The sequence below is a fragment of the Mirounga angustirostris genome, unplaced genomic scaffold, assembly GCF_029215605.1.
Source record: "Mirounga angustirostris isolate CCGP_5_RB_7025 unplaced genomic scaffold, mMirAng1.0.hap1 SCAF_12, whole genome shotgun sequence".
Lineage (NCBI taxonomy): Eukaryota > Metazoa > Chordata > Mammalia > Carnivora > Phocidae > Mirounga > Mirounga angustirostris.
In genome coordinates, this window is record NW_026991720.1 from 7,264,275 (window position 1) to 7,279,065 (window position 14,791).

The following is a 14,791-nucleotide window of genomic DNA, read 5'->3' on the forward strand; positions in this document are numbered from 1 at the left end:
GCATTGACCGAACCAGGGAAACAGGAACTCGTTTTGTGTTCAGACACATGAGTCACGCAGATGACGAAGCTCCAGGTGAACCCATGGAGGTAGCAGTTTTGTTTTTAAGTGATACATCTTGTTGTTGTTTTTTTTTCTTTTTTTTTAAAGATTTTATTTATTTACTTGACAGAGAGAGACATAGCGAGAGCAGGAACACAAGCAGGGGGAGTGGGAGAGGGAGAAGCAGGCTTCCCGCCGAGCAGGGAGCCCGATGTGGGGCTTGATCCCAGGACCCTGGGATCATGACCTGAGCCGAAGGCAGACGCTCAATGACTGAGCCACCCAGGCGCCCAAATAAATCTTTAAAAAAAAATCATTACACTTTTTGGGATTCTGATAAGAGTTATACATCTATGTTCACAGAAGTGCACACATTCTGTGTACAATATCAGGGTGTTCATGGACCTCACCCGCCCCCCAGCCTGACCATGAACTCAGATTAAGAAAATCTGATCTAAATCTGAGGAATACAGATGGCCAACTGCAAAAATTGTTCAAGTATATCACGTCTTCTGTCCCTTTCTCCTCTGCTTCTCGGTCCTTCTGTCCCATCCAGAGCTGCCCCGGGGCAGCCGTGCCCAACCTTCAAAATGACCACTTCCCCCCAGTCATAAAAACCCTTGTTCCCCCAGATCACATCCAACGTTGAGAAAAGTAGTAATATATTTTATACATCTAGTTGTGAGGTGGAAGGCTACACAGATTTAAAATGGAAAATTGTGAAGACCGGGTAGTAGAAAGGAAAAGTCTTACATATAAAGTTCAGTGGGAAAGAAACAAAAAGCAAAACCAAGTCAGACTGTGCTCACAACACAGAAGAAGAGCAAAGAAAACTGAAAATCTAACGTTTGATAATATTGGGATAGCGTCTCTTTTTCCTTTGCATTGCGAAGCTCTAACCTCCCTGTACTAGACAGGGCTGTAGCACTGTTTGCCCAATAATCCGAAATCTCGTCCCCTCATTGCTTCCAGCTCGGCTAGTTAGAATAACCAAAGCAGAGGAAACAAATTCCCATATGGTGTAAAGAACACCATATAAACACCTGTATCTGATGTAAATGGAATTCCCCAAACCCCAAAGGAGCCCGTAAAGGAACTTTAAGCCACCAGAACATCATGAACCTTCCGTAAAGCTGAGCCACGGGCTTCTTAATGTGGCTTTCCAACTTGAGAAAGGGCAAAAAGCAGAATGAAACATTTTCTGGTGCTTCTTCCAAGTCAGCTGGAGCACCAACTCTTGGGGAGGCTTGGGTTCTGAAGATGGCACTTGTTACTCCCAGGCCGGGATCCTGAAGGATGTGGGCACCAGGACCGCAGCATGGGAGTCCTCCAGACGCCCGCCTGCGGCTCGGTGGCCTGTGGGACCGGCGGGCCGGGGTCTGCAGCCCGGGCTGGGGAGAACCCGGCAGAGCGGCGGTTCTCGGCGTTTCCAGATTTCTCTCTCAACAGGCTCTACCTGGAACTTGCCCCGCCCCCAGCTGCAGAGCAGGCACCGGGCTGAGCCGGGCCAGGGCGGGCAGGCGGCCTGGGGACCACAGAGCCACAAGCCACAGGGAGCAGCCAGCCTTCATGCCGACTCTGAGCTCGTCCTTGTCCCCGGGGAGGTGAGGGATCCTGCAGAATCCTCTGGTTGTCAGGTGAGGCAGCAGGACCACCGCAGACTCCAGCAGGAGTGCGTTATGTGTTCTGGTTTGGGCAGCCTGACCCCTCAGGAGCTTTTTCTTCCGTTTTAAAATCTTCTTTCTTTCCCCTTTCTTTCTGCCCAGACCAGACCGCCTGCCCTGTTCCTAGGACGGGCGCTTCTGGTCGGTCTCCGCTTCCAGACAGCCGTGCTGGGGTGGGAAGGCCCCGGGGGGCTTGGGGATCTGGTGCTTGTCCCCATTCTGCCACTACGTGCCGTTTCGTCTCTCTGGGTCTCTCTCCCTTTGTAATAATGGGAATGAGAGTACCTTATGGGCCCAAATGAGCATAACTGTGACCGTGTAAGTGGCCCTCGGGGACCTTGTGGCCACCATTTGCTACATTCACAGTCTTGACTCGCCGTGGCCACAACACCCACTCCTCTTTCTCCTTTAGGATTCTTTTTTTTTTTTTAATTTTTTTTTTTTAAGATTTTTTTTTTAATTTTTTTTTTAAGATTTTTTTTTTATTTATTTGCGAGAGAGAGAATGAGAGACAGAGAGCATGAGAGGGAGGAGGGTCAGAGGGAGAAGCAGACTCCCTGCTGAGCAGGGAGCCCGATGCGGGACTCGATCCTGGGACTCCAGGATCATGACCTGAGCCGAAGGCAGTCGCTTAACCGACTGAGCCACCCAGGCGCCCTCTCCTTTAGGATTCTATACCAGCTCAAAAATTGCCTTGTTCAAAGTCTGTCAGTGAGTATGGCATTATTAAGAGTCACTGCTGGAAATTTTATTGTCTTTTTTTTGCATCTATGTTGAAACTGAGTTCAAGGACAATGCTTTTTGCTCTGTCTGGTGTTCTGGGGGGAGGTTTTTACTCACTTGGGGCATTATTCACCAGGCAGAGGTCTCAGAACTGGTTGGTGGAGCCCTGAGATCGCTTAGGTCCTGATCCCAGCCCCAGAGCCGGCTGGAGCCAGAGCTGGTGGTTGAGATCAAGATTGGCCTGAGGGTGGCAAAACTGACGTGAGAATGAACTTGAGACGTCAGGAGCAGGTCAGCTGGGAGTCACCAGAGGTATAATAACAAGTCTAGTTAACATCAGTCACCAACATAGTTACAGTTACAAATTTTTTTTCTTAGGAGGACTTTTAAGATTTATTCTCTTCGTAACTTTCAAATATACAACACGATATTATTAACTAGAGTCCCCATACTGTGTGTTATATCCCATGACTTATTTATTTGATAACTGGAAGTTTGTACCTCTTGACCACTTTCACTCATTTTGCCTATCCCCTATCCCTCCCCACGACCCCCCACCCCACCTCTGGCAACCACCAATCTGTTTTCTGCATCTATGATTTTGTTTTTTGTCTTTTGTTTAAGATTCCACATACAAGTGAGATAATATAGGTATTTGGCTTTCTCTGCTTGATATATTTCATTTAGGGTAATACCCTCAAGGCCCATCCATGTTGTTGCAAATGGCAAAATTGTCCTTCTTTTTTATGGCTGGATAATAGTCCATCATATATACCACAATTTCTTTATCCATTCACCGTTAAATGGACAGTTAGGTTGCTTCCATGTCTTGGCTATTGTAAACAATGCTGCAGTGAACATGGGGATGCAGATGTCTTTTCAAGTGACTGTTTTCATTTCCTTCTGATAAATACGCGGAAGGGGACCTGCTGACTCATAGGGTAGCTCTATTTTTAATTTTTTGAGGAACCCCCGTGCTGTTTTCCACAGTGGCTGCACCAACTTGCATTCCCACCAACCTTGCACGAGCGTTCCCTTTCTCCACAGCCTCACTGACACATGTCATTTCAAGTCTTTTTTATAATAGCCATTCTAACAGGTGTGAGGTGATATTTCACTCTGGTTTTTATTTGCATTTTCCTGATGCTGAGCGATGTTGAGCATCTTCTCACGTACCTGGTGGCCGTCTGTATGTCTTCTCTGGAGAAATGTCTCTGCAGATCTTCTGCCCATTTTTAATTGGATTGTTTGGGGTGTTTTGTTTTGTTTTGTTTTGCTATTAAGCTTTATGAGTTCCTTATATATTTGGATATTACTCCCTTATCGATAAGGTGTATGACTTGCAAATATTTTCTCCTAATCCACAAGTTGCCTTTTCATTTTATTAATGGTTCCCTTTGCTCTGCAGAAGCTTTTTAGTTTGATGTAGTACCACTGTTTATTTTTATTTATTTATTTAATTATTTTAAAGATTTTAATTTTTTTTAAGTAATCTCTACACTGAACTTGGGGCTTGAACTTACAACCCCGAGATCAAGAGTCGCACGCTCTACGGACTGAGCCAGCTAGGCGCCCCCCACTGTTTATTTTTGCTTTTGTTGCCTTTGTTTTTGGGGTCAAATCCAAAAAATCATCACCAAGACCGATGGTGAGGAGCTCACAGCTATGTTTTCTTACAGCCATTTTCCATAATGAGAAAACTGAGCCTCCACTGCCTGCCTTGTGCATGATCACCCTGCTCATGGCAGAAATGGAATGTGATGAGTGGTGTCTCAGGCTGCAAAAACAAACGACCACAGGCTAGGTGGCTCGGACAGCAAACATTTGTTTCTGAGAGTTCTGGAGGCTGGGTGTCCAAGGGCAGGGTGCTTGCTGGCAGATCTGATTTCTGGTGAGGGCTCTTTTTCTTGGTTTGCGGAATCTGTCTTCTCGCTGTGTCCTCACATGGTGGAGAGGGAGATCATCTCTCCTGTCTCTCCTTAGAAAGGTGCTAATCCCATTCATGGGGGCTCCACCCAAAGGCACCGCCTCCAAATACCATTGTATTGGGGACTGGGGATTCAACTCATGGATTTGTGGGGCACAGAAACATTCAATCCATAGCAAGGGGACAACAGCCTCTTGGTTTTTTTTTTTTTTTTATTTGCGAGAGAGAGAATGAGAGACAGAGAGCATGAGAGGGAGGAGGGTCAGAGGGAGAAGCAGACTCCCTGCTGAGCAGGGAGCCCGACGTGGGACTCGATCCCGGGACTCCAGGATCATGACCTGAGCCAAAGGCAGATGCTTAACGACTGAGCCACCCAGGCGCCCAGCCTCTTGGTTTTAACATGGCACCCCTCTCTAGGCCCTCAGGACCTTTTCTATACGCGACATTAGGTAAAGACATCTGCAACACAGTCACTGGATCCTGACAGCTCCTATGCCATGGAATGTGGTTTTCATGTAGTCGTGACTCTCTGCTGAGTTGTCCTGCTTATTACCTCCTGGAGGAGGCGAATGGAAATGACAAGTTATTTCGAGGAAAGCAAGGCTACAGCAGAGATTGTTTCCAGTTGCTCCAGCTGTTTCTTTCCCATGAGGTGACCCTGTGTGGCCTTGGAGAGATCTCTGTCCCCTGTTGTAGGGTCCCTTTACCCTCCCCGTGCCTAGCAGTTTCCTCCTAACCCAACTCCTTGCCATGAGCACATCCCACGGTGCCTGCTGACATCATAGAACAGTGGCGCGGACTTCCCATCACCAGCTGTCAGTCCAAAAGCACTTATGTTCTTTTCTTGGAGATATATTCTCTTACCACTAACATGCTTTACTATATTATTCTAATTTTCTGGAAGTTGTTTTTTCTTTCGTCATTTTTATAAACAGAATAACCTAGCCTGTAAATTGCATGGTGTTTATAATTTTCTTTAAAATGCAGTAAAAGCTCTTTATTTTTTTGGATTTCATTTTTAAGCAATCTCCACACCTAACGTGGGCTCCGGCTCACAGCCCCAAGTCCAAGAGTCACATGCTTCTCCGACTGAACCAGCCGGGCGCCCCTAAAATGCAGTAAAAGCTCTTTAAGTCATAAATAGTCCCACTCTTTCCTTGAAAATTCTTCAGGCTGAACGTGTATTTCTACACACCCATCACAATGTGGGGACAGGGACATCAGGCTTGGCATCAGAAAAGTGCAGTTGAGTTCTGGTTGGGTTGCTCCCCAGCCGTGCATCCTTGGCTGAGCCACCCAGCCTCTCTAGTCTGAAGTCCTTGTCTGTCCACTGTGCCACAAGGACCTTACATCATACTTCGGTGTTATCTTATACTTTGGAGAAAAACATAGTGGCAGGTAAATCGTGTTATTTACTTGGCAACTCGAGGACAGAGGTTATTCATTTCTCTTACACATTCCTCACCACAGTGCTTGCCAAAAGCGGGCACCAGTAAATATTGACAGTCTCCTTATTAAAATGATGGTGTTTATGACTTTGTGTAAAAGATGGGAAAGACAGAACTCAAGGGTTAGCTCGTGGCTATGTAGAATCCTTTTTGAATTCAGGTTCTTAGGGATTAAAAGAAGTCCCTGAAGGCAATTATTTAAATTGCTGAGTAATGCCCAAATGAATACAGATCAAGTAACCACTTTAAAATAACACTGTCCAATCGCAGTAGTCTGGGAACTCCTCAAAATGCTCAAGTTCAGTGTGAATCCTCTGTCCTGCTGAGTTTCATCAATATCCTTAGCAGTTTGGAATCTCAAAAAGGTTGGCTGCAGCTGATTGAACATCAGAAACTGAGCGTTTTTTGGTGCTTGCATGCCTTCTGAAGCAACCTAGATCCTGTCTGTAGTTAATAACACGGATCTTTGCAGATGAAAACTGTCCATCCACTTAAAAGTATTCTTTAGAATAAGCGACATCTGTGTACAAGGCATTGCCAGGCTAATGAAGTGGATACCACTGCATTCCCACCACTAAAGAGGTCCTAATTTACCTGGGGGCATAAGACACATTTACAAATTATTATAAAAAACCCCCCAAACCCCCCAAATTATTATAAAACAAGTGATATGTTAAGTAATAACATACAATAAAGATATAAAAAGGGTCTTTTGTGGTTCCCAGGAGGAAGGAACAGACTAAGGGTAGAGAATTGTCCCAGGAAATGGAATCAGCAAGGACCTTTCTCTTGGTTGTAGCCAGAGGGAACACACCCAGCCAGACACCCTCACAGACAAAAAAAGAACATGAAAGAGTAGGTTTCTCAGTAAAGGAACCCTGTGAAGTAACTGAGTAGTTCCTCCGAGGTCTCTTAACAGAGTAATTGCTGTAAAGCCCTCTCCAAAAAGCCAGACTCCACATCTGGCACGACTTTTGCTAACATTGCAGTTGGATATATAAGACCCTGGTTAGCCGAATGAGTGGAAAGTTCTAGTCAGTCTGTTACTAAAAAAAAAACCCCCAAAACACAAAAAAAACTGTAAGGTTTTACACACAAAGACCCAAATCTTTATTTGCTCTTTTGAGCTTGTACCTTCCTAAATTTGCCCAAAGACTTAGATGCTCTGATTTCTTTTCCTTTCTCTTACAGGAGAATGTATGAAGAAACATTAATTTGATATTTTGTATATTTCCTAAACCCATCACATTAAAATATTATCTGAGTAGAGGTGAAATTTTATCACAATGAATAAGAATCTATACTTCATTATTGTCTTGATATTATTGTATGAGATACAACTAGAAATCAAGCAAACAAGCCGGATAGCTTTGTAGCAAAGAGCAAAGACTCAAACCGGACTGCCCGGATGAGGTTCCCGCTCTGGTACTGACTCTGTGCACCCCACCCTCCAGCAAGTCCTCTGCCTCGGTCTCATCATCTGTGAGACGGTTAATAGCACCTAAATCCTCAGCAGGACAGGTCATACATTTGCTAGATACTAAATAAACACAGAACAACTCATTCCTTGAGTAAACCGTGTGTTAAATCTAAAGTAAGCATTATCCCTTTCAAGATGATCCCCTTGGAAGACTTATTCCAGCGAGGTAGTCATTGATCAAAATAGATCTGAAACCAAGCGAAATTGTCTTTAGAAGCTGTGGCATATTCTGTTTTAGTATTCCGCGTGGGGGTGAATCTTCCTCTTTGGAAGGCAGAGTTGTTTTTAAAACAGGCCAGAGTCTGTCAAACAAAGTCAAGAATGGTGAATACAATGAGAGCAATCTGGGAAGTACTCCTTGGCAAAACCGAGGTGTGATTAAAGTAACACAGTCCACTTTCTTGTGTGGATCACACTTTGAGACTTTGGAAACAGAAGGATTCCAGATCTGCTTAAGCAATGGGGGCACTTTTTGGTAAAGTGCATTGATTTGGTATCTGTTGCTACACAAGATTAACCCCAAATTTAGCAACTTAATGTTTCCAGGTTTCAGGGTTCTCAATCCCACAGAGTCGAGAATGAATCTCTGGGACAGAAAGTGTGAAGTGAAGTGGAAGTTTATTAAGTGAAGGTGAGAACACGAAAGAAAGAAAAGAACTCTCTTGAGCGAGAGGGGTCCTGAATGGGTTGCCACTGAGTGCTTTTAGGGTTGGTCTTTTATAAGAAGTTGACCAGGGAACTTGGTCAATTTCTTATTGCTGTAGTGGTAGATTTATGACCATCATGTCTATATTTAGAACAAACATGGTGGACTTGTAACTATCATGAAAACAAACAGGGTGTTCTTATAAATATCATGTCTGTTTCTCCACGTCCGGGATTTCTGTGGGCCTGGTTACATAGCCCCCCTGGGTGACCCTAGTCACAGCGCCCCCTACCTGTCTTTCCCTACCCGGCCTTGCCTGTCCCTTGCTCATTAAGACAAAGGAGCATGTTTAGTTTAGTTTAGTTTAGTTTAGTTTAGTTTAGTTTAGTTTAGTTTAGTTTAGTTTAGTTTCACCATGTCTGGGTCAGGAACCTGGCCAGAGTTAGCTGGGTGCTCAGGCTCAGGGTCGCTCACTCTGAAATGGGCTGAAATGTAGACGTTAGTTAGGACTGAGGTCATCTCAAGGCTCCACTGGAGAGAGATCAGCTTCCAAGCTCACTCACAAGGCCTCAGGCGTGACTAGCTGTTGGCTGTGGACACAGTTCTTTGCATTTCCATAGGGCTGTTCTCTACCCCCAAGGAAAGAGAGGCGATAAAGCATGAGAGCAAGTATGAAAGCTCCAGCACCCTCATAAAAAACGACTTTTTACAACCTAAACTTGGAGGTAACACCCCATTACTTTTGCCTTTTTTTTCCCCTCTCAGAAATGAGTAAGTTCAGGCCTCACTCGGGGAGCGGTAATCACACAAGGACATGGATACTAAAAGGCAGGATCACTGAATAATTCCCCGGAGTGACAAGGTTGAATGATAACCCTCATTTCAAGAGGCTCTCTCTCTCTCTGATTTTTATAAGGATACTACATTTTTTCCTATGATATAGATATTTTTTTGTGGGAAAATTACCCAACACTAACAACATGATCTTAGGCATCGTCATTGTGGGTCTGAGTCATGGGTTGAATTACATAAGCAAAAGCTAATTTCTAGTCCATCTCCTTCACGACAGACCTCACCCTGACCGGTTTTTAGTCCTCCGAAGCTGACTATCATGTTTACAACATTGAACAAGATTCTGGTCTTCTAACGTTTCTAGACTAGCAGTCGCCTAGAATTTGGGGACTTTGTATCTTAATGCTTTTTAATTCAGGATTTAACTTAAGTATTAAGTTCAACAAGGCTCACTGACAGAAAGCACCCGTTTTTAACGAGCCCCCAGCAGCCTGTGAATGTGAGCTGCAGGTGCCTGCCAGCTTAGTATCGTCCTCCCCAACAAATGATGCCCTTTTTGTCTATCAAGATTGAGTAAATATAGAGCCTTCCCTCCCAGTTTTTTCCAAGTTTTTTTTTTTTTTAAAGCACATTTACAATAGAGGGTGCAGATTTTCAACAAAGCTGTCAAGTTTATTTGCTAATGAAGTAAGTCGGTGTGTTGGAACCTGTTGCTTGACTATTCGTGTCAACTCTCAGATCACAGCAAAGAACGAAGGAGATGACAGCCTGCTGACAACTGCAGACAGAAAGGATGGATGAATGTGGAGCAGGAAGCCTTGATACAGAGTGGAAACTGACTTACACCTCCTCTCAGACCTGGTTTTAAATTGGATATTGATCAATGTCTGTGAACCTGTGCGCCTTGTATATATGTGAAATAAGCAAGCTATTGCAAAAAGTGTACATTATCTACTTATTCACAAACACCTACAAAATTGTTAAATTTATAGCAACAAACTTTCTGTACCTTTTTTTTATTCTTATGTTAATCCCCATACATTACATCATTAGTTTTAGATGTAGTGTTCCATGATTCATTGTGCATAACACCCAGTGCTCCATGCAGAATGTGCCCTCCTCAATACCCACCACCAGGCTAACCCATCCTCCCACCCCCCCTTTCTGTACCTTTTTTAATTTGAAAGTTTCTTTAAATGCCCTCCTTGAGTTATGTTAAACAGCGTGACTCCCAGATTTTTTCTATCCATCTACAAACATGCATATATTTATATATTTATATACACAGATATGTGAGATGGTACTGTATATATTCTTGAGAGGAAGATTCTTCAATTGATTTTTTCCCTCTTCTGATTTATAATGAGAAATACATTGCTGTTTAGCTACAAATTAACAATCTTCCTTATAGGATTTCTAAAAACCAACTATACTCTGGAATAGGTTTATTTATTTTTTTAAAGCTAATTTAAAACGAAGTCATTCTTGTAGTATTTTTGGGGGGGGGCAAGGCACTTGGTTAATGCATAAATGCTGCTGGCAAGTTATTTTTACTAAAAAAAATTATGAACAAGTAGGTAATTTTGAAAGTCTTTTCTGATTCAGGTTATAAATTAAGAGTTCTTTTCATATGCACTTTGGTTAATTCGTATTCGTGTCAACGTTGCAGTTGACCTTCCTTCATTGAGGTAAAAGACAAAGCCAGTCAAGGATGGTTGTGGGGGGAGACAATGTTAAACAGCTTAACAATAACCCACAACCCTCGGACCAACTATGAGAGAGGCTGAGTCTCTGATTATTTATAGTTCCTATCCAGACTATTTTCTAAGTAAGGAGACTTTTCTTGGCCTATGCCACAACCATAAAAAATAAGACGTGTACAACTTCCCAATTACACAGGAGGTAAACAAAACAAAATCGCTATTTTAAAAGCAGTGTTTGTGAGAATTACGTTAACTGCTAACCTTTTTGTTGCATTTCATTTTCACAAATGCATTATGGGTAGCGCCTAGCTGAATACGAAAGTAACCCGGGCGGGCGGCTGGCAGCCGCGAGGGTGAGGGAGGCGAGGACCGCTGGCCGGGGCTGGGAGGGGCGGCGCTGGCCGGGGCTTGGTGGCGGGGGCGCCGGGGGCTGTCCTGTCAGGTTCGTGTGCGTGTCGGCAGCGCGTGGCCGCGTGTGGACGGTGCACGTAGCCCCCGCGGGGCAGCTGGGCCCGGGAGGCGGGGGGGGGGGGGGCGCCGACCTGCTGGACTCTGTCCCGGGCCTGGCAGGTACCACCCTTCAGCTTCCTTTTATCCTTAGGAGCCCCTGCCGCCCGCCCTCAACCCCCCAATCCTGAGCGTCTACACCCACGTCGCTAGTAGTTAGGATTAAAGGTGAGTTGGGGAGTGAAACAGGTGGCTCCAGCAAGAGTCCCTCTCCCCCCCACCCCCCCACCCCCCCAGACCCCGTGTGTGCTAAAAACCCCATTCTGGGAGTTCCTCAGCAGCTTAAATCGCCCATAAATTACTAATGTTTTCTCGACCCACCAAAGGGGCCTGGGGTATTCCTCCTCAAGAACTGGCTGGGAAAATGCAAAACCATTGGTGACCTTTCAAAGCTTTATTACTTTTTTTTTTTTTTTAATTTTATTTGTTTAAGACAGAGAGAATGAGAGACAGCATGAGAGGGAGGAGGGTCAGAGGCAGAAGCAGGCTCCCTGCTGAGCAGGGAGCCCGATGCGGGACTCGATCCCGGGACTCCAGGATCATGACCTGAGCCGAAGGCAGTCGCTTAACCAACTGAGTCACCCAGGCGCCCTTTATGACTTTTTTTCAAAGCTTTAAACATGTGTAGTGAAAGTTTAAGGACAAACTGAGAGGAGATTGCCCACTAAGTATTTTGCACATAAAAAAAAGACATTGCCAACGAAAACGTGCAATTATTTTTCTTAAGGGAGAGGGTTTCTGTGAGGATATGGGCCTGAACCTTGATTTTCTATGTCAGATATGAATTACGTCCCAGAAACCAAAGTATGAAATAGATTTAATACATGAACGCTTTGGAATATCGGCATCATCTGATTTTTTTTCCCCCCTAAAGACAGTTTTGCCCTTTTTTTTTTAATTAAAAAATTCCTTTTGGGGAGACTTTGACAGATCTCCTGCACTTAGTCAAACTAAAGTTCTTATTCAACATATTTCTTAGGGTTTTCCTACTAACTTAACTGTTCTTTCTTCCTGTAAAGACAAAACCAGGAAATTATTCAGAAAAAGGCTCTAGCTGACTTCCTAATTACCTATTGTGATTAGTGAGAAAAACTTGAGAAATTGGGAATATTGGGGCTGGGTTGAGAATTTTGGAAAAATGGAGAAAACCTCAAATTTAAGATGCTAGGTTTTTAAATTGTACTACTAAAAAATGTACATACAAAAAAACCTAGTGAATTCTGAAGTCTGAGCTAGCTGATTCAGTGATATTTAAAACATACATGTAAGAAAGGCAGTAGATAAAGAAAGGTATTTGTAATGTTGTCAGATCCTGCATTTTAAAAGTGAATAATTACTGTAGTGACATCCCTAGGAATTTTAAGATTCTTTCTTTTGAATAAGGTGGGAATTTATATGGTTAGCAATCATTGTAATTTGTATAATTTCCACTTTTCTTTATATTATCTCATATTATGTTACTGGTATCTTTATCTTTAGAAATCCGTAGAACACATCAGCTTTTACTCCCCTTTGTAATAGTAATTGGACCTGAAGGGAATCAGGATGTCTCACCCCCAAATATGCCACTTTGACATAAAACTATTTTGAGCTGAAGACAATTGAGAATCAACAGAGGAAGAAAGTAGACTTCGCAGAGTTTCCCTTATCTGACCAGAAGCAGCAACTTCTGGGAAATAAGGCTGCCATAAATTCCCTCTTTGGGGAGTGTCTACTCATAAATGCCCTCTCTGGGAGAGTTTTATGGCCCTGCAGAAGACAGAAAGACCCCTCAGACTTGTATAGACAAACATCACAGACTTTCTTATCTCCTGTTCTGTCTCCTGAAAACCTATTTGTCTTTCCTAAAGAAACCCTTTTGTTCATCCCCCAGCAGCCTTTTCTCCCCCTCCCTTTCCCCTAAGTATATAAATTCCAAATTCTAACCACCCCTTTGAGTTACTCATCATTGAGTGCTCTGTTTTCTTCTCTTACTACTGTCTTTTGTCAGAGCAATTCACAGACCCCTAGACACTAACCATGAGAGGGTGGAGGAAAAGTTTTTTCCTCCCCTACTGACCTGAAGGAATTAACATGAAATACCAGGACAAGTACTGATCAAAGAGGTTAATGGGGATTTGGCGAGGGGGGGGGGGCACGGAGGAGAGAGGAGTTTAGCCCTTGATCTTTATAGAAATGGTCTTAGTCCTAGATCTGCAATGCCCAAATCAAGTCAGCTTTCTTTTAATGTTTTACTGAGATCTACCTCCCTGCCAAGCACTGTGCTAAGATCTTTGCTAGCATTATATCATTTCACCCTCAAAACAATTTCATCAGGTTGGTAAATCAGAGAAAGTAGGTGACATCCCCGGGGCCACATACTATAGAAAACGGAGCAGATGGGGCGCCTAGGTGGTTCAGTCCATTGGGCGTCTGCCTTCAGCTCGGGTCATGGTCCCAGGGTCCTGGGATCAAGCCATGTGGCAGGCGGGCTCCTGCTCAGTGGGGAGCCTGCTTCTCCCTCTCCCGCTCCCCCTGCTTGTGCTCTCTCTCTCTCTGTTAAATAAATAAATAAAATCTATTTTTTAAAAAACCCACAAAACGGAGCAGGTACCTTCTCTGAGCTTAAAAGGCTATGCTAATGTGTCAAAATGCTACTTCGTACCCCATACATCTTTCTCTCCCTCAAAGGTTACTGCAGGGCTCAAAGGCACATCATCTGATGCCAGGCACACGTCACGCATACTCAAAAAAGATTCATTTGAATTTGTTCATTAATGACCCCTGAGTTTGATTCTCCAGAGTTTTAATTTTAATAACTGACCAACTTTACATCTGTGTCTTCTTTTCCTTTCCTGCTATGCTTTTCTATTTTCCTGGACTTATGCTAACGATACTTCCTTTTCTCTTTAAAGTTATCCAGTTGAATACAGTTGACCGTTGAATAACACAGGTTTGAACTGCACAGGTCCACTTACAGATAGATCTTTTTTATAATACAGTACTGTAAATGTATTTTCCTTCCCTGATGGTTTTCTTACTGTTTTTTTCCTCTAGCTTATTTGATTGTAAGAATACAATATATAATACATGTAATGTACAAAATAAATGTTAATCAACTGTTGTTATCAGTAAGGCTTCTGGTCAACAGTAGGCTATTAAGTTTTGGGGGAGTCAAAAGTTATATGCGGGGGCGCATGGGTGACTCAGTCGGTTGGGCATCCTACTGTTGCTTTCGGCTCTGGTCATGATCATGGGCTCGTGAGATTGAGCCCCCCCTGCCACCGTCAGGCTCCATGCTCATCATAGAGTCTGCTTTGGATTCTCTCTCCCTCTCCCTCTGCCCATCCCACTCATGCGCGCTCTCTCTCTCTCAAATAAATAAATAAATCTAAAAAAAAATTTATATGCAGACTTTGGACAGGGTGCATGGTGGTGTAGGGGGGGATTGATGCCTCTAACCCGAGTTGTTCACGTGTTAACTATATGGCTGGTCACGTTCATACGGCTAGAGAAAAAAGTATCGTATCTGCCAGGTGGGCCACACGTAGGAATGAGACAGTTCAGATTAATTTTTAGTTGTCACATCTTTTCCTATCTGGTTTCTTCCACTGCTTTTAAGTTTAAAGTTCTTGTTGATAATTCAGTTAAATATTCACCTACGTTTCCTTCTAGGTTTCACTCTTAATTTCATCAACTCTTTAATTTTATTTCAGTGTAAGTGATGAAAAACCAACTTCCCATCTTCCTTGCCTGGCTGTTCCCTCTTATCTTAATTAGGATTCCTAATTTCTGTGAGGTTTCTTAGCTTTAAAACCTCTCCAGGTAGGGTAAAAATAGTGAAATTTTACTATGCTATAGGTGATTTTCTGAGAACAAA

General features: G+C 43.5%; 1 long non-coding RNA gene across 1 annotated transcript in view; it reads left to right on the forward strand.

Annotated features, from left to right (window-relative positions):
- LOC135362227 (uncharacterized) overlaps nt 1-14,791 on the forward strand; it is a 69,703-nt gene that overhangs the window by 40,431 nt on the left and 14,481 nt on the right. Inside the window, exon 8 of the long non-coding RNA XR_010406705.1 lies at nt 1,323-1,679. This is a non-coding gene — a long non-coding RNA (uncharacterized LOC135362227). The remainder of the gene's footprint in view (nt 1-1,322; nt 1,680-14,791) is intronic.